The following is a 12,729-nucleotide window of genomic DNA, read 5'->3' on the forward strand; positions in this document are numbered from 1 at the left end:
TTGAATTTTTTACAATTTTTACCCACTTAACATTGATTTTGTGACTGTAATTAAACTGTAAAGGACATGGTATAAAGGCAGCATCTCCACTAAAGACCTAGCAGACTTTAGCAAAATACGATGTTGTGATGGTTACAGTAGATCCACAAGCATTTCAGCCCAGCATGTTTTAAGAAAACAAAAAGCCTAACAGTATTATTTGGTTATTGTTACAGGTATTTTTACAATTATGTACAGTAAAAGCGCAGTATAATTCTATGTTTAAAACCTTCTTCTGTTTATTATGGTTCACAATAAAATAGATTTACCACATATTTTCCACACTGCTGTGGGGGGGAAGGTTTTTACTTAGTTAGAGGATGAGCCTGTGTTATACTTAGTTACAGGGTCAGCACAAAGGTTTTACTTGGATAATGCATAACCACGTTTTGATTGCATAAAATAGTCTTTGTAGGCCCCCGAGTGGCGCAGTGGAAAAGTGCTCGCCCTATCATCCGGAGATCGAGCGAGTTCCATTCCCGGGAGATGCTGTAACCTCTCGCAGCCGGAGTGCTGATAGGCCGAGCTCTCTCAGAGGAAGGGATAAGAGGTGCGTGCACGAGCAGTTTGAAAAGAGGTCGGCTGGCGTCACGTGGTTCAGAGGAAACATATGATAGTCTTTGGCCCTCCCAAAGACTATCACGTGGTAGTACAGTAGTAGCCTTAATGTGGGAGCCCCCTAGTGGTGGTAGTCTTTGTAATTTAAGGTGAAACACTGTTTTCCCCCTAACATTTAAAAGCATCATAACTATTAAACAAGTTATTTTAGTGTACATTTTTTTAAACCTACACAGGTGTTGCTGTATGTTCTGTAATACTATCTGCTTTAAAAGTAACAAAGAAATGCCATCCTATGTTACAGTTTACGTTCAATTTTACACGCCTAGACTGTTACAGTACATAGTCTTTATAACATTTCATTAATAAATGAAAGAGAGATTTGTTAGGTACATACTATTGCATACTATAGCATGTTGTCAAATAATTGTTTATTTTACAATTTAAATGCATTTTTATATAAACAACAAAATGAATTTGCAATGTTGTCATTATTTGATTTTTTTTTTATGAGCCTTATGTCTCTCTTCTCTCTCTCTCTCTCTCTCTCTCTAAGTACAGGTTGACAACCAAGAATGTATATCTTGAAAAAAATGTCTAAATGATCGGATATTTATATGCTCACTTAAATTAAAGTGCTAAAGAAAATGTACAACATTTAATAAAAAATTAAATTTAAAAAAACATTTTGTTATCAGGATGTTATTGCTGACCCTTTCTGCCTACCTTACATGATATCTTAAAATCAATATCAATCAGATATCCATGAAATTATCATCATCATAATTTTTTTAATTATTATCTTCGCATGAATAGCACAGAGAAACATTCCTATATTTTTAAACAAAAGATTTACAAATGTATTGTTTAGAAACAAGAATAGCGAGCTTTAAACAAATGAATAAAGGCAAATATTGCATAACAGTGTAAGGGTTGCCCACTAGAGGGCACTGTTTTTAGTTTGTAGTTTTTGTTGGTAGACTCAGTTTCCCAGAAGGCACCTCGGTCAGGTGATGCGGGTGCTCACCTGAATGAGGTAGCTCATTAGTCATGTTATAAATAGCTGGTTGTTCTGGGAAACTGGGTCGAGCATTAATGTAAATTTCTGTTCTGTTAAGTGGGTTTTGTTTTCTCTTGTTATGTTCTGTTTTAGTTTGTTTAGTTGGCATTTGGTTTATATTTGTCATTATTTAGTTTGTCTCTGTGTCTCCTAGCAGGATTAGCCTCTAGGAGAATTAACCTTTTGTGTCTACCCTCATGTGTGAGTAACCCCCTTTGCATGTTTAGCTCTTAGTCTGTATAAATACTAATCAGTGCACTACTAGCCTGCTTAGATCATAGTCTGTCTAGTCTCCTTGTCCGTTTAGATTAGTCTGTTTAGGAACTAACTTGTTTAGCTACTAACCTTTAGAGTTCTTAGTCTGTTGCATACCTAGTCTGCTGTGTACCTAGTCTGTTCATCCCTTGGGTCTCTGGCTACTAGCCTGTTTAGCAGTTAGTCTGTTTAGCTACTAGCTAGTTTAGCTCCTAATGTGCATAACAGCTAGTAGGCCTAGCCAAGTCTGTCTTGTGTGTGTTTAGCCCCTAGCATGTATTGTCCCTTGTGTTTAGTCCTCTAGGCTGTTTAGTGTCTTGTCTCGTCTGGTTGGTGTCCCATGTCTGTATTGTCTATTAGTGTGTGTAAACCCTAGTCTGTGTATTAGTTGATTATTGGTTTTGTTCATATGCTTCCAAGTAAAGCCAACTTCCTTTGTTGTTCCTGTTTTGTTTGATTGGTTTATTAAAAAGACTTTTGTTCAACATCATCCCTCTCTGCGTTTATGCCTGCCACACCATGCCCACAGTCCAACACCTAACAGTTCATGACAAACAGCACGCTAACCCAGCTAAAGTAAGAATAAAAAGTCCTACCAGTGTTCGTAAAAGAGCAAAAACGAAGAATCAGAAACATGCATAATATCTAAACAGTTTCCTCTCGAGTACAGGAGATGTATCTAATAGGTCACCAAAATTGTAAGTTCTCTTTAAAGTTCTGGTTAATTCTCTGTAAGTTCCCTTTAAACAATTGTGAAAATTTAATGTTAAGAGTTTATATACAAAGGAAATGAATAAACTCTCTAAAGAATAGATTTGCCAGGATTCAAAGATTTAAATTAGATGAGAATTTTTTTAAGCACAGATACATGTATGGTCTAGAAAATTCCTTATCCTCTGCACACAGCCACAGCATTTTATTACATAATTTCATTATAGCGTATCGGAACATCAGCTAAAATTACCACAAGAAACATTCTTTGTAATGTAGTTTAAAAAGTAATATTTTCATCATGTGAGTGTCACTTACCTGGTGAAATTGTCCATCCAATGACTGAGATATATTAAAGATAAAGATTCTGCTGAGAGAAACAGTAACATAGAATCTGGTCACTTACTTGCTGAATAATCACATGTGCATCTGTTGCACGTAGACATATTTTATATAATAAAGGTGGTTCTGCTGCAAATTATGAAAAAAAAAAAGTCTGTAGGTGCCCCAATACATACCTGTACTTCAGCTGTACATCAAACACAAACAGGTTATTATGAAACTTGAGTATGTCTAGATAATGAAAGGAGAACCTGTTTAAGCTGCTTATTATTTAATGTGCTTAAGATAGTGACCCAAAAATCAGACAGATAAATTGGATCAAAGCACTGTGTAAATACACTAGAATTTCTATTCTACAGCATTTATTCATAATTTTCTATAGTACAGTGCCTTATCCTAGTTTAGTAATATAATATCCCTAAAACTCTGGCATGCAGTAAAAGGCTTACCTGGAGCACACTACAGTAGTTTGCTTTCCTAATTATAGGTCTTCAGTCCAGTCCTCTGCAAAAGAGAGCTGTACAGTGTACTGACTCTATTTGATTCAAATACGTCTATTGACATGATTATTTAAGAAATGAGAAGTTAATCACTTCACCGGTTGGGTTTAAAAGAATTGTGATCACACTTTTTTTTTTTTTTTTTCCTCCTATCACCCTTAACCACAGCTTGCCTAAGACAGAGGAAAACATGTTCATGTAGGAGCTATTCTATAGAATTACACTCAACAAAAATATAAACGCAACACCTTTGTTTCTGCTCCGATTTTTCATGAGATGGATTTAAAGATCTAAAATTCATTCCAGATACACAATATTACCATTTCTCTCAAACATTGTTCACAAATCAGTCTAAATGTGTGATAGTGAGCACTTCTGCTTTGCTGAGAGAATCCATCCCACCTCACAGGTGTGCCACATCAAGATGCTGATCTGACATCATGAGTAGTGCACAGGTGTACCTTATACTGCCCACAATAAAAGGCCACCCTGGAATGTGCAGTTTTTTGCTATATTGGGAGTCTGGGGACTCAAAACTGGTCAGTATCTGGTGTGACCACCATTTGCCTCATGCAGTGCAACACATCTTCTTCGCATAGAGTTTATCAGATTGTCAATTGTGGCCTGTGGAATGTTGGTCCACTCCTCTTCAATGGCTGTGCGAAGTTGTTGGATATTAGTGGGAACTGGTGCACGCTGTCGTATACGCTGGTCAAGCACATCCCAAACATGCTCAACGGGTAAACAAGTCACAGGTTAACAGAGTCAGATTAAAAGTGTTTTCTCACATGTTCAAAGGACTATAATCTTCCAGGCATAAAACCTTAAAATCACAAACTAAACTCAATGTGGATAAACACTCAAAACACAAGCAGATAAAGCATAAGACACAGTATGACCAGAGAAGAAATAAGCTCAAGAATAAACTGAGAGCAGCCAGACTCAGGATAGAAAATCAGCAGAACTACAACAGTCATAATTTACATACTGTAGTCAAAAGGTTGGCAAAGACTTTGCAGTGTATTGCTAAACTTCATAAGTAGATATAGTATACTACAATCTAGAAGGGGCTGGTAGAGGTTGAACTGGAATTTGGAGATTGTGACCTCTTGTGGCAGGGTAAGAGTAGAGTAAGTGGTAGAGTAATTTCTGGCAGTAAACAATGTTAACTGCACTTCAAAAGTCATCAAAACCTCTTTCTTAGTAGCAGGTACTGTATGTTTAGTTTGATTGACGAGACCTGGGAGGATGAAACAACCCCATCCCGAGCAGACTGGCAATGATGTGGTGCTGAAAGATGACAACAGGAATTAGTTTATAATATTACATGACAAAGGTTCAGAATGCACAGTTTAAATCCATGAAGAACTGTATATGTAAACACAAACTTACTTTGACGTTGATTAAAAAACAGTCGATCAAAGCAGCGCCAATTAATAAGCCAAAGAGTATCCCAACAGTTATAAATTGACAAGCTGAATCTGTAAAGGAACACTCAGTAATCAGTGAACATTAACTATTATTTATCCAAACTACACATATAAAGTTATTTCTGCTTATTTTATAATTAATAATTAAAATCTTTAACAAAAAAAAAATACATTTCCTAAAACTATGGTGCTATGGTGCATATTAACACGTGTATATACTGTAAAAAAGACAACACATGACTAATTTACTGTGGCCAAACACTAAGGTGATGGACCTGACACCTCTATTAGCTCATATTGCATGCTGAGGCATTTACGTAATACTTGCCATAAAGTTGCTTCCTCCCCTTTTGTACATTTGTACATTTCTCTGTAAGAGAAGCTCTCGTCAGCTTACATTCTGCAGTGACTAAGATAAATAAATAAGATAGATGGTGGTAGATGGGATTTTCCACTTTTTTAACATGACACATGTTTAACATGGTGACTAACATGGCAGACATGTTTACTTGCTCTGCTCTTGAACTCATTGTTTTTGTTTGTAAATTTGTAGACCTTATCTTTTTTACAGTGCACAAATGCCATGCACTGTTGACTTAGATATCAACTAGGTTGCAGCACAATGCTGCATTTCAACTCAATGATTAACTTCTTTTTTCTTTGTCTCTGGGAGTTTCTTCCTAAGAAGTTCATGTTGTGATTTTGTGATAATTATTTTAGGGCTACAAGAGAAAATCTTAGAGCTTTTCTGCAAAACCTGGCAACCCTCCTAGGACTGGGTTTTCACATACCCCAAGGTAAAGAATACGAGAAGGTTAAAATAAAACATTTAAGATTTACATTTTAATTAGAAATTTATTCTACATACAGTTATTTTCAATTATATTAAACATTTTCTATTTAACATTTACCTTTTATATATACAACTAAACTTTTTGTGAAAGTTGAAAAAGTGAAACTTTTTACATTTGGTGCCCCATATGTGATCAAGTATTTCTCATATAAGTCCACATTAGAGAGTATGTTCAAAAGCACACCTGAGCTGTGGGGTAGTGTGATGCTCTTGAGTGTGCAGTTGTGTGAATAACAGGCTCGACACATGAGTGTGTCTCCTCCTGTCCAGTTTGGATTACAAAGTGTCAGAGTGCTGTTCATACTGCTAGTCTCATGATGGTAAAAAACTTGAGTTGCTCTGGTCTATGTAAAGTTTACCTGCTGTTGACCCAAACCCATCAGAGAGCAGATCAGCTCCACACAGGAGAGGATTTAGTGCTGTTTATCAGCTGCAGAGTAAGACATGGTAGAACTGCGGGGGATGAGAATGCTGAGTCATGGTAACTTTTTCACAAGAAAACTATACAATGTACTATAGGCTTTGTAAGACACACATGCCTGGCACAAACTATATAATGAGTATGATGTGCATATCCATGTCTTCATTTTGACAATATTATGCAATATTGTATAATGTCATATATTATTTACAGTCATACAAAGATATGTTTGTGTGTGTTTTGGGTTTTTTAATTTGAATACTGAATACTGAAATGTACGCAAGACCTTCAGATATAATTCAAGGAGTTTAAAAGACAAAAGAAAAAAGGCAGCAATTCCTGAATGACACACTTTATGAAGGTTTTGACTTTGTTCACATCTTGACTATTCAGTATGGTGGTGTACAGAGGCCAAATGACCAAAAAAAAAATATATATATATATATATATATATACATTTGTTCAAAAATACATAGACCTGACACAGTATTTCCATCCAGAATAACTAAGAATAACTAAAGTCCTTTTCAGCACTTCCAGACTTTTAAAAGTGTTAAAGTCAGGACACTGTGGTGGTCAATTCATGTGTGAAAATTATGCTACCAGAGTCCCCTGGAGGGGAAAAAGAATAATAATTGCGGTGATAATCTGGTCGTTTAGTACGTTCAGGTCTTCAGCTGACTTAACACTGCTAAGCCTAGGCCAGCCTAACACTTCCTCCAGAGGCTTGTACAGTGGCCACTATGCGTCATGGGTGCATCGCTTCATGCGATTCCCTTCTTACTCATCACTCTGGACTAGGGACAATAATGAAAGTAAGAGCATTTCCACTCACACATATACACACAATGTGACCTGAATTTTACACGATTGGAGCTAAACAACTGTCTGCATATAAGACAGCCACTTGCAATTGAGATTAATCAAAAAAATAATCCAATTTGCTAGGGAGTCATAAAGTCATGTCATGTTATGGGATGATATTATTCATTTTGAATATATACAATAAAGAATTTATATTCTAAGTAAAATCTTTACATTTTTAAGCATATCCCAGGGAATTCGGGACACTAGGAGGGGTACACCCTGGATGGTGTGCCAATTTATCACAGGGTACAGGCACACACTCACTCAACACACAGAGGCTAACATGACTCTTAGCCTCTGCATGTCTTTGGATTGTGGGAGGAAACTCACCAAGGATAACATGCAAACTTGACGAACACAGACCCAAAGACGTGCAAATGGACAAGAATTTTATTTTATTTTATCTGTTATCAGGAGTATATTGGATATAGGAGGATTTGAACAAATTGTAGATTACATAGTATCATACTAAGTAAACTTAGTTCAGTTTATAAATGACTGATTAGCATGGAGAAACAGTTGTGTCCTTTACAACCAAACATGAGAAATCACAAACAAGAATAATTTAAAAAAATTAAAACATGACTTCCTTTCATTTATGGATTTTAAATAGCAGCATCATTATTTTATTTGTATGGCACAAAAGGATAAACGTCATTGCAATAATCTAATCTTTCTCTAAACAATAAATAGAAGAAAGCAAAGTTCTTGACTCATTATTTTGTAATGTACTGTAGCACTGACTAGTTATAGGCTTAGATTATGTGTATTTAATGCTTTGCTATAAGCTGTAAACAATTTTGCATAACAGCAGCACATTAACCTAAATTAAATGAAATTGCTTACCAGTGTTTGTAGAAGAGCAAAAGTGCAGAGCTAGAAGAAGGCACAAGAGCTTTACTGAAAACATGTTTGGCACAAGGTTTTTAAACTGCTTCTCTTTTAGTGTAATAGATGTATCTAAATAGTCTAGCCAGAAATATACCACGTCAAGTCCTGTCCAGATGATCTCATACGTCCAAGTCACAAAATAACGATGATGCCTTTTCAGTTTAACAAGACTTACAGATTACTATTATATTGCGCATTCCAAATTACGAAAGATTAAAGTTTAAACTATTGCTATAGAGAATAATTATATATAGCTGTAATTTAAAGTTATTAAAGTGTGTAGGCGGCAGGGTGGCTTAGCGGTTAGCAGTATCATCTCCAAGGTTAGGGGTTCAAATATTGCTTTCAGTGTATGTGTAGTGTAGTGTAGTGTAGTTATGCGTGTGTGTAGTTTTCATGTTGTTCTGTCCATGCTTGGTGAGTTTTCCCCCCACAATCCAAAGACATGCACAGTATGTTGAGAGACATTTCAAAATGTACACAGTTCGGCTTAAATGTGTTTTTATATATATATAATATTGTACACACTTCTGCTTTCTATAGAAGACATCATGGGGAAATGCTACTTTAGAATGCAGGAAACACAGTCACAGAATTTTATTACATCATTTCATTATAGCTTATTGAAACATCAGCTTACATTAACCGAAGGAAACATGCTTTATAATTTTGTTTATAGCATTTTGATGATTACTTTGTGTGTCACTCATCTGGTGAAATTGTTCCACCCAGTGTATGTACAGTTGTGTTCAAAATAATAGTAGTGTGTTGAAAAAGTGAGTAAAGCTCCATATCCATATAATAACTTTTTTCATTTAAATCACATAAATGTATTGGACACCCTGCACATTCTATTCTGAATCACAACATGAAGAAAAATGTGCTAAATGGATTATTAGTTTACAGAAAGGGGAGAAAAACAAATATTAGTCTGTAAAAAAAAAATAGCTGTCATCATTCATCTTTATAAAGTAATGAATTTACCATTTAAACAAAAATGCTTGAAGTTTATTCATTCTTGTGCATCTCTGAACTAAAACTTAGTTGTATAACTATGCTTTCTGAGAACTGCTTCACATCTGTGAAAGTTGTACTACACGCCACAATTCGTCTGCATTTCTTGGTTTTGCCTCAGAAACGGCTTTTTTATTGTCAGGCCACAAGTTTTCTATTGGATTAGGGTCTGGGGATTGGGCTGGCCACTCCATAACGTTAATCTTGTTGGTCTGGAACCAAGATGCTGCTCGCTTACTGGTGTGTTTGGACTGATTTGCACTGATGTATACACATTACTATTTGCACTTCTGGTAGATGCTAATCTGCATTTTGCTGCTGCGTAAGTTTACTCCAGCTATGACTATGTGCTGTGACCTAAAGTTGTACATACATACCTCCCCTTCTTCCTTTCCCAGTTTGTAAAGTTGCTGCATTCCCTGTCTGATGTGGTGGTCAAGATTCAAAGAACTTTATTAATCCCAAAAGGGAAATTGCTTATTCTTGGTTACGGTTGCTCACAGTTGTTATCCAGTAAAAAGGAAAAAGTAATAAATAATAATATAAAATAAAATAAGATAATAAAAAAAAATAAAAATAAATAAAATAAAGAGTCCTAAAACAGATAAGTACCATATTGCGCGCAAAACCTTTTGAATAACTTATTGCAAATTAAATATGACCCAAGAGCACTGGTAAATATTACATAATAAATAATCTATATAAGTAATCTAATGTAAGTACTATTTTATTACACATTGCATTGATATGTAATATAATTATTACAATATTAATACAGGTATGTAATATTGTCTTATTTTGTTATTGTTACTGACAGTGAATATCCACATAGTGTAGCGTTTTATAATTTTATGGCTGTTGGGAAAAAAGATATCCTCTGGTGCTCTGTGAAACACTTAGTGGTAATCAGTCTCTGGCTAAATTTGCTCCTCTGGTCAGAGAAGGATTGTTCAAGATGGATTGTACTTTGGACAGAATCCTCCTCTTCGCTACTACATCCAAAGGGTCAAGCTTCGTGTCTAGCACAGATCCGGTCTTTTTAATTGCCTTGTCCAGTTCCTATCTGACACCTTCATGTTACAGCCCCAACAGACCACAGCATAAAAAATGAGACTTTCCACAATGGTTTCATAAAACATCCATAGAATGGTGATGCAGACATTAAAAGACCAAAAATGCAACCGGCTCTGTCCTTTCTTGTGGAGTGCCGTTGTGTTGAGTGACCACTCGAGTTTATCATCAAGATGAACTCCCAGATATTTGTATTCTGAGACCATGACCACTATCTCCCGCTGGACAGATATAGGAGTCACAGGAGTCTTCTGAAGTCTACCACCATCTCCTTCGTTTTCCTGATGTTGAGTTGTAGGTAATTACCCTAACCCCAGAGAAAGTCATCCACCACAGACAGGTACTCAGAGATGTCACCATCACAACAACCACATCCAACAACCACAGAGACATTGGAGAACTTCTTCTGTGAATGGCATAACACTGAGTTATATCTGAAAGTGGATGTATAGAGGGTGCAAAGAAAGGGAGACAGTACAGGCCCCTGGGGAGCTCCGGTGCTGCAGATCACTGTCCCGGACACCCAGTTCTGTAGCCGGACATACTGGGAATGGTGGGTCAGATAGTCAATAATCCAGGAAACCAAGCAGGTGTCAATGTGTATGGTCATTAGTTTCTCCCCCAGTTCTGCTGGTTGGATGGTGTTGAAGGCACTGAAGAAGTCAAAGAACATCATCCTTACGGTGGTCCCAGCCTTGTCAAAGTGGGAGTAGGTTCGATGGAGCAGGTGTATTATGGGTTACTCTACTCCCATGAAAGGCAAACTGAAGAGGGTCCAAAGACGACTTCACCAGGGGACAAGGTATATCCAGGATCAGTCTCTCAAACACCTTTATAATGTACAATGTCAAAGCAACAGGCCTGTAGTCATTCTAGGCACAGGGATGTGGTATTTTGGTGACTGGTACAATGCATGATGTTCTCCACAACGCAGGGGCTTTCTGTAGAAACAGACTTCAAAGAGTTGTGGAGCACAGGATTTCAGGATTGATCTTATCCGGACCTGCAGCCTTTGTAGGGCTAAGCTTGCTCAGACAACGTTTGACCTGATCCTCTGAGATATTGATTGAGGGGAGTGCAGGAGTAATGGCTGTTGCCTGTATAGAGGAGGACGTGGGAGGAGGAGAGTGTGGATTGAGGCTCAAGCCGGGGGAAGTCTGAGAGAGACATAGGCACATCTATTGAAGAAAGTGTTGAGACCGTTTGCACGTTTCACATTCCCCTCAATAGCCTGGTCACCTGTCTTATAGCCAGTGATGCTCCTCTCTTGAGCCTCTCTCCTGTTTTGTTTCAGCTTTTGTTCCTTTTTTTTTCCTGTATGATCCTTTCTCATGCCAGCTAGCATTCTTTAAACTTTTTTTTTTGCCGCTTCCTTATCACTAGACTATATTTCTTATATAGTTCTCTGATAGGCTATGATTTATTTATTTATTTAAATTTTGTTATATTTTCTCATAGTTTCAACTATTTAATTCTTATTTCTTGTTAATTGTTTATAAATTTTTTAAATTTTATAAAAATCATCTAAGAATTTTACTGCATATCGTACTGTGTATGACTGTGGATGTGACAAATAAAATTTGAATTAGACCTAAAAGCACTTTTTTCACATTTAAGCAGGCTTTAATATCTTTGTTAACCCAGGGTTTGTTGTTGGAGAAGCAGCGAATATTTTTCATTGGTACACAGGTGTCAAAATAAAAGTTAATGTACTCTGTGATGCAGTCTGTCATGCCAACAATGTCCTCGCCATGTGGTTCACAGAGAACCTCCCAGTCTGTAGCTTCAAACAATGTAGGGCAGCAGTGGCTCTTTCTGACCACCTTCTCACATTCCTCACTGAAGCAGGCTGTCTCTAAACCAGGGGTTTTGTATATTGGCAGGAGGTAGACTAGGTTGTGATCCAACCTCCCCGGGGGGTTTAGAGCTGTACAGCACTACATTAGCATATACTGTAGCAGGTGTTGTGTCCTATTTTATGTAAACAGCCAACCCCCATTCTTTTCTCTTACCACTCTCTCTCTCCTTGTCCTGTCGCTCCATATTGCGCTGAAGCTGTCTAGTGTATATGTTAGTCAGGCACATCACCACAAAACCAAGTCTCAGTAAAATACAGCAGACTGCACTCACAGAAGATGTTTTCAGACCTTCATAAGGCGTTCAGCTCCTCCATCTTATTACCTAGAGATCTCACGTTGCCCATGATAAGAGACGGGAGATATAGCTTGTACTTCCTCATCCTTTCCTTATGCTCCGCTCATTTCTCTTCATCTTTACCTCATCTGCACTGCTTTCCTCCACTTCTGCATCCTCTTGACGTCCTCCTCCATATCTCATCGAGAATGTTTGTTTCTCCTAGTCCTATACAGAATCGTATCTTTAATGCCGGCTGGCTTCAGTGCGATCAGCTGTTCCCTGGTTCTCTTGCTGATCATGCGGCGCACTTAAAACATAATTAAAATTGCGTAACTGTAAGGTTTTATAATATTGTAAGACATTGTAATCTAATAAGAAGATTCCTGTGCTCTGAGAACAGAGCCCTCACTGTGCTTCCTCATGCCTTCTGTAGTAACACCTTTTATATCCTGTATCCAGACGAGGATACATCCAAATGGCTCTTGTCTACTAGAATCCTTTTCTTTAATCAGGAGAATGCTAATGTATATCCTCTCACCTGTCTCCGGGTCCCTCTATGACTGACATGTTAATGACTGGTT

The sequence above is a fragment of the Clarias gariepinus genome, chromosome 17, assembly GCF_024256425.1.
Source record: "Clarias gariepinus isolate MV-2021 ecotype Netherlands chromosome 17, CGAR_prim_01v2, whole genome shotgun sequence".
In the NCBI taxonomy this organism is placed as follows: domain Eukaryota; kingdom Metazoa; phylum Chordata; class Actinopteri; order Siluriformes; family Clariidae; genus Clarias; species Clarias gariepinus.